This window comes from Eumetopias jubatus, unplaced genomic scaffold (assembly GCF_037043125.1).
Source record: "Eumetopias jubatus isolate StellerSeaLion01/CBP00866 unplaced genomic scaffold, mEumJub1_p1.0 scaffold_4, whole genome shotgun sequence".
NCBI lineage: Eukaryota > Metazoa > Chordata > Mammalia > Carnivora > Otariidae > Eumetopias > Eumetopias jubatus.
This window is the reverse complement of record NW_028274810.1, coordinates 105,754,733-105,761,811: the sequence shown is the minus strand read 5'-3', so window position 1 is coordinate 105,761,811 and position 7,079 is coordinate 105,754,733.

The window sequence follows — 7,079 nt, the reverse complement described above, 5'->3', positions numbered from 1 at the left end:
CATGGGGGACCCCTGCACGCCTGGTGCCCTGACACAGGCTTGGGGCTGGTGAGAGGCAGCGCACCCCTGCTGGCGCCTCAAATGGGAAGTGTCCTGGGGAGTCTCCCTCGGAGCCCCGTGGCTCCCACGTCACATTTCAGCCCCGGGGCTCATGTGATGGGCATGGCACCCTCTGACTTCCCTCATCTGTGAGGCTGCACGTCAATTAACCGTGGCGGCTTCCCTCCCAGCAGACCCATCCCGACCCTCATGTGCGTGTCCAGCTCCGAGGGCCCCGGGCACGTTCCCCTCAGACCCCGAGGTCCAGCCCTCACCAGACCCAGGAACCCCCCCCTTCCGTGAGCTGATCTCCGGTCGCCCAGCCCAGATGGACCTCGAGCCCCTTCCTTGTCCTGACTTTGGCGCCACTGGCCCTGGGGTCACTACCTAATCCCACTTCCAGCGGATACCGAGGAGGACAGCCTGGGTGCCAGGGAAGGAAGCAGGCAGGGGTGAAGTCACGGGGCTGGAGTGGGGGCTGCCCAGTGCTCAGAAGCGCTCTGACCACCGTCCCTGGGATGACCAGCCCAGCCCAGCCTCCGAGGCAGGAGAGGGGTCAGGCGGGACCCAGGGGCTTGGGAGCCCCCACAAGACTCCCGTGGGCACGGGCCATGCCCCCCACACCTGAGGGCCTGTCAGAGGGAGCCCCCACCCAGGACGGTCACCATGGTTTCCCCTCATTGTCACCAGGAACACAAGAGGACGGCTGCCCTCTGCCTTTCTCATTTCCACACGGTCACTGGATGTCATTTGACAAGTCATTGGACAGATGAAGTCCAGCGTGGGTGTGCGGCCCCGTTACCAAGTCTGACTCTGTAAGGGACGCGCCCCGGCCTGAGGAGATGTGCCCGATATCCCACTCGTTCATCCACCCGAGCAGCACCTACGGGGCAGCTTCGTGTCCCGTGCGTGGCCGCTGGCTAATGTCGCCTGCAGGTTCTGCCGGGACCCTTCCTGGAGACCTTCCCTCTGCCGCATGGTCTGGGCCCAGCGAGGCTGGGGCGCAAGGGGGTGTGCAGGAGAGTCAAGACGCCCGTCCTGGGGGCACTGGGTTGAACTAGCTGAGCAGGGCGACCCTCGCAGATGGTCTGGACCCGCCCCTCCTTGCTCAAAGAGGCCAGGGGGCGTGCCTGATGCTCTTGGGGCCTGCCGGCTCTTGCCCCGCCAGCCGAGGCCGACCCCATGCCCGCTGGGAGGGAAGAGGCCTCGTGAGCACCTCCGGTCCTCCTGAGCAATGAGCAGCGTCCCGGAGCGAGGCGTGCAGGGGGACGCAGTCCTGTGGGACTCTGACCTGGGACTCGGCCTGTGGGTGAGACCCCACCTCTGCAATGCGCGTGCTGATGCCCACCCACTCGGAGAGGCTGGCGCTCGGGGGGGGGGGCGGGGGGGGCGGGGGGGGCGGGGGGGCGGGCCCAGGGGCGGGGGCTGCTCTCTCCTCTCATCACCCAGTCCAAGCCCCAGGCCCCGCTCCCAGGCCTCGGTCGCCTTTGTAAAGTAAGTCACCGAGGGCATCAGTGGGCCCGCTGCTTTCTCACTGTCCCCCAGCTGCCCGGCCACCTTGCGGCTCTGCGGGGCTGGGCCTGGGGTGGCCGACGGGTTTCCTCCTTTGCCTGCAGCTTGCTTTAGGCTCCAGCAGCAGGAGCACTGGAGGGAGATGCTAAGGACGCAGGAGAGGAGTCCTTGACCTCGCGCTCCTCCTTCTGGGGGTGTCCCGGAAATGGGCTGCCTCCCTCGTGGGGGCCTAGCCCCCTCCTCACAGGACCAGCCCTGGCCTCTGGGGGCTGCACTCTCTCCCTCCCTGGTGGGCTGTGTGGACTCCTTCCTTTTTCTGCTCTTCCTGCCTTCAATACCCGGGACATGAGTGCTGTCTGACCCCTGTGCGGAACCTGCCGCTCCGGCCACCCCAGCTCCTTCAGTCTCCCAGAACCTTTCTTGGGCCTGTCTTCTCTTCTGTACCGGGGGTCCTGTGATATACTGTGCAGTGTCAGGCGGGAGGCTCCCTCTCCCAATCCCGGGGCACTCATCCGCCCCCCCCTTGGGTCTCCAGCGTGGTCCAGGCCCTGGAGGTCTCTGCTTGCTGAATGCAGGAGCCCACAGATCGGGGCGGATGTCCATGCAGGTGACTGTTTTCTGGGTGAAGTCATTTTTCGCCCCCGTGTCTCGATCCCTCATCGGTAAAACCGGATGATCACAGGTGTGACAGGGCTGTCCTCAGCAATAAACAAGACAACGTCCGTCGCAAGGCCCGTAGCAAACTGCTGTTATTTCTTTGGGCTCCATGTTGCCCAAAGATTGGGGGTTAAAAGAGGCTATTTCTCTCGCAAGAAATTGCCAGTATTTTATGATTAAAGCCAAAGCGCCCATGTAATTGAGAAAACGATGCGTTCGCATGGATTTTAAAGCTGAAATAAAAACAAGGGTAAAGGCTAAGCCCGGTGCTCCTATGTCTGTAGGACCGCCGTCAGGGACGCAGAGCCGCGACATGGGCGTTACTCCGCTCGCCTTAACCCTGCCGGGCAAACCGCTGGGCCCCGGACCCTGCGGGCTTTTCCGCTCTGCACCTGCGCTGTCTTCGGAGCCAGCGCCCACGAGAAGCAGCTCTGTGCGCAGGCGCACCACGTGCCGGCTGCCCCTCCGCTTAGCTGCTCTGGCCGCCCGGACAGTGACGCCATTGGCCGACCGGCTTATGCATATGCAAAACAAGTGACCAGGCGCTGTTGGGGCTGTGGTAGGGGCATTGCGGGCTGGGGAACCATCCGGGGCGGAGGCGGCAGGGATGACTGGACCTGGGGGCGGGGCCGGGACGGAGAGGCGGGCTGGGGTGGGAGGGGCGTGGCCTAGCCGGGCAGGAGTGGGGCCCGCAGCCCCGAGCAGGACGAACAGCCCGGAGCGGGACTGCAGGAAGGCATGAGCACGGTCGACCTTGCCCGCGTGGGCGCGTGTGTCCTGAAGCATGCGGTGACCGGGAGGTGAGGCCGGACGAGCGCAGGACGGTGGGTGGGCTCCTGGCACCTGCCCGTGCGCCCTGGCAATGGCATCCCCGGCCGGCCTCGGGGGTCCTGACAGGGTCATGGAGCTGGAGGGCGCGGACGCGTGTGGGCGGTGGTCCAGCGGCACCCCTCGCCCACCCCACGCAGGCCGTGGAGCTGCGGAGTCTGTGGCGGGAGCAGGCGTGCGTGGTGGCCGGCCTGCGGCGCTTCGGCTGCTCGGTGTGTCGCTGGATCGCCCAGGACCTCAGCAGCCTCAGGGGGCTACTGGACCAGCATGGCGTGCGCCTGGTGGGCGTGGGGCCCGAGGCCCTGGGCCTGCGGGAGTTTCTGGACGGGGGCCGCTTCGCAGGAGGTGCCTGTGCTCTCCTTCTCTCCTCACACTTGTAGCCGCACCAGCTACCCTGAGATCCTCCCGCAAGCTCAGGGTATCGGTCATCCCCTCCTTGCCCAGCCCTGACCCTTCTCGCTCCAGGATCTCCAGTCATCTTTCCTGGGATCCTATCTGCATCCCCAGCCATGATGTCCCTCCCACTGTGCACAGTGGCAGGGCCCAGTGGTGATGCTGGTCTCCGATCACCACCACGGTCTTTACTGGGTGGCTGCAAGCCCCCCACCTTCCCAGGAGCCTGGAGGAGTAGCTAGGACAAGGCTGTGGCTTGCCCTCCCATTCCCACCCCGCTAGACTCCTCTCCGCGGCACTCACAGAGCCCTGGGCCGAGTGGCAGAGTCCAGGCAAGCCCTGCTCCTCCCTGCCCCTGTCCCGTCTGGGCCTCCACCCTCCTCTAACAGTGGGGACGCTCTGCTCTGCTCCTCCCTGTCCTGCGTGGGCAAGGGTGGACAGGGGGCTGGATGCAGGGGCGTGGGCCAGGTGGTAGATGGGCCTGAGTACACACCTGTGGCCTTTGTTTTCCAGAGCTCTACCTGGATGAAAGCAAGCAGTTCTACAGGGAGCTGGGCTTCAGACGGTGAGTGTGGGGGGCACTGCTTCCTCCGCTCTCCCTGCTGGCCTCTTCCTGGACACTTGCCTCTGGTGGCATCCGCCGCTCAGCCGGTCCTTCTGCAGGGCTGTCTCTTAGGGGCTATTACGATTGTAGGTTAGGCTTCTCACCCAAGATCGACCCCCAGCAGCCTGCAGAGGGGACCCGGAGCCTAGTGCCGAGGGGTCATCACAGCCCCTCCAGTGCCTGGGTCCTACATATGCCTGCTGCTTGGTCTGATCAGTGATGCCAGCTGAGCCACATCCGCCCGCTCACCCAGCCTGGGGGCCAGTCCACACGCCCCAGGTCTTCTGCGGGGCCCCAGGCCTGCTGACCCCAGGGTGCCCCACAGCTCTGGCTGGGCTGGCTGTTGGCTGGCTGCCCCATGGCCCCCAAGTCCCTGGTGAGATGAGGTGAAGCTTGCTTGTGTGAATGGGTCTGTGCATCTTGTAGAGTCCGGGGACAGGCACTGGGGCCAGGGCTTCAGAGAGGAGCCAGAGCCTGGACAAGCCAGCTGTGTCTTTGCAGGTACAACAGATTGAGCATTGTGCCCGCTGCCCTGGGGAAGCCTGTGCGTGATGTGGCCCTCAAGGTTTGTGATGGCCAAGGCTGGGTGGGACTTGGGGAGGTGGGGCTTCCCTCTAGGGCCGACCTGGACCTGCTTCGCTTCCTCCAGGCTAAAGCTGTTGGCATCCAGGGGAACCTGTCGGGGGACTTGCTGCAGAGTGGAGGGCTGCTGGTGGTTACCAAAGGTGGGCTGGGAAAGGGGCGTCAGAGGTCAGTGCCTCGTCTCATGGGGTGGGAAGGTCTTGCTAAACTTGGCCGCATGCCCTGACCCTCTCTCCCTCCCTTCCTCTGGTTTGTTGGTCTTGTCAAGTCTTCTCCATGGGGTGGCCCAGTTCTTGAGTGTTGGCTTAGCTGGGTGGGGTGTGGCCAAAACAGCCCACTTGTCAGGGTAACCAGGTGGGGTCATGGACAACCAGGGCTGCCTCCGTCCTCCCAGCCTGCAGGGGTACCCTGACCACCTTCCTGTTGCTGTAGGTGGTGACAGAGTGTTGCTACACTGCGTCCAGAAGTCCCTGGGTGACTATGTTCCCCAGGAGAGCATCCTGCAGGCCCTGGGCATCTCTGCGGAGGGCTGGGCCAGTGAGTCGCCCCAGGTGAGCTTGGGCCTGGCGGGGACACTGCCTGCTAAGAACAGCCCCCTGTGCACACCCAACTTCCCTGGGTTGAATGCTGGGTGTGGCCAGGTGTTAGGCTGGACCTTGCAGGCTTCAGGTAATTTTGCACTCATGGCAGCCCAGGATAGCCCTGTCGCCCCAGTCTGCAGAGGGGTAACAGGCTAGCTAGGTGGGTGGGCACAGCAGGGCCCTCCCCAGACAGCAGTGGGCTACCCAGGGCTGCAGGGCAGATGAGCTGCCTGTCCTCTTAGCCTCAGGGGGGCCAGGGCTTGTCCGAGGTGACCATAGTCACCATCAGTGAGGTCCTGGTGGCTGGCCTCCTGTGCGCAAATGGAGGGGAGTGTCCAGCACTTGGGCCACAGACCACGGGTGGGTGGGACCAGCTGCCCTTGACTCCGGGGAGGGTGGCCAGCTTGACGGGGCTTTTGCTGCTCCACAGCGTGATGAGGAGGCATGCACCGGGTGAGCCCCCGGGGCCTCTGCGGATCCGGGAGGCATCTGCTGCCTCGGGCATGCTGGGAGTTGGGTGTGAAGAATCTCTCGGGAACTTCCGGACTGGTGCACCAAAGCTCTGCCACATCCCAGAGTGGCAGTGAGCATTAAACTAGGTTTCTTCATTGGCTCTGAGCCCTGTGTCCTCGGCAGCTCTGTCTGTGTTGCTGTTGGTTTCCCCCGGCCAGCAGGGTGGTCAGGGGTCTGCAGGCTTCCCTGGGAGGGGGTGGGGAGTTCTGGAAATGCTCCTGCAGCCTCCCTGGTGGCCTCAGGCCTGTGGCACAGGACGGTCAGGGCTCTGAGGACGGGCCCGGGGTGTGGGAGCTGAGGGTGGGATTGGGAACTCCCCGGGAGAGAGCCCGGCCTGGAGGGGTCGGGCTCAGTGCTCATGTCTGCTGGGTTTCCAGGGAGGAGATGGTCTCCATCCAGCCGCTGGAGCATGGTGAACAGTGGGACTTAGGGAGACGAAGGACCTTTACTGATGAGATTTGTCACGTGCACCCCGCTGGGGGTGGCTGGCCAGGGGGAGTCTTGGCTCAGCTGGTTCATCCAGCACCCCTCCAGTGCCATTCCCTGGCAGGTGAAGCAGGCAGTGGAACCTAACATGTCCAGCGTGGAAACCTGCCCCCGCCCCCCTTGTCAGAGGCTCTCTGGTCTGGGGGGATCCAGAAGATTGTCTCAGCACGTCCCCTGGCCTGGCCTGGATGACCACAGCGGCCTCCTAGCTGGCCTTCCAGCTTCCTCCCACCTTACCCCCCAGCAACCCCCCCGCCCCCACCCCATTCAGTCCTCTCAGGGGTCATTTAAAAACTCAGGGCAGGTGACAGTGTCCCTTTGTGATTTAACTCCTCCACTGGCCTCTAGTTACATAAAACCCAAAGTCTACATTCTGAGCTATGGCTCCCTAGTCCCCTCGGCCCACCTCCCGACCTCAGCAGCCCTTCCTCCTGTCTGAATGGGTGGTGGCAGAGGACCAGGATTTGGGAGCATCCTGGTCACTGCTGTGCCCGCAGCACAGAGAGACCCTGGAGACAGTCATCAGGAGTGGTCCTCCGTCCACATGGTGCCCTGTTTCGCCCGAGGCCACCAGCAGCCAGCGCAGAGGCAGCGCTTAGGGCCTCCGGCACTGCCACCCCGCCTGCCCCCCGGGGCCCTCCTAAACAGACAAGGCCTCTGACTTCTTGGAAGCGTTTACTTAGCTCAAGTCTGAAGCTTGGACAGCTGACAAGGACGCTTTGGAGAGTGGGTGCAGACAGTTAAACAGGTCTCCGGGGCTGGGGCGCAGCGCTCTTGGCTGCAAGCCGGAGGGCACCAGGCGGCGCCACTCTCCCCGGGTGCTGCGGCTGCGCTCCAGGCGCGGGGCGGACGCGGTACTGGCCTCGTCCACTGCTCCAGCTGCG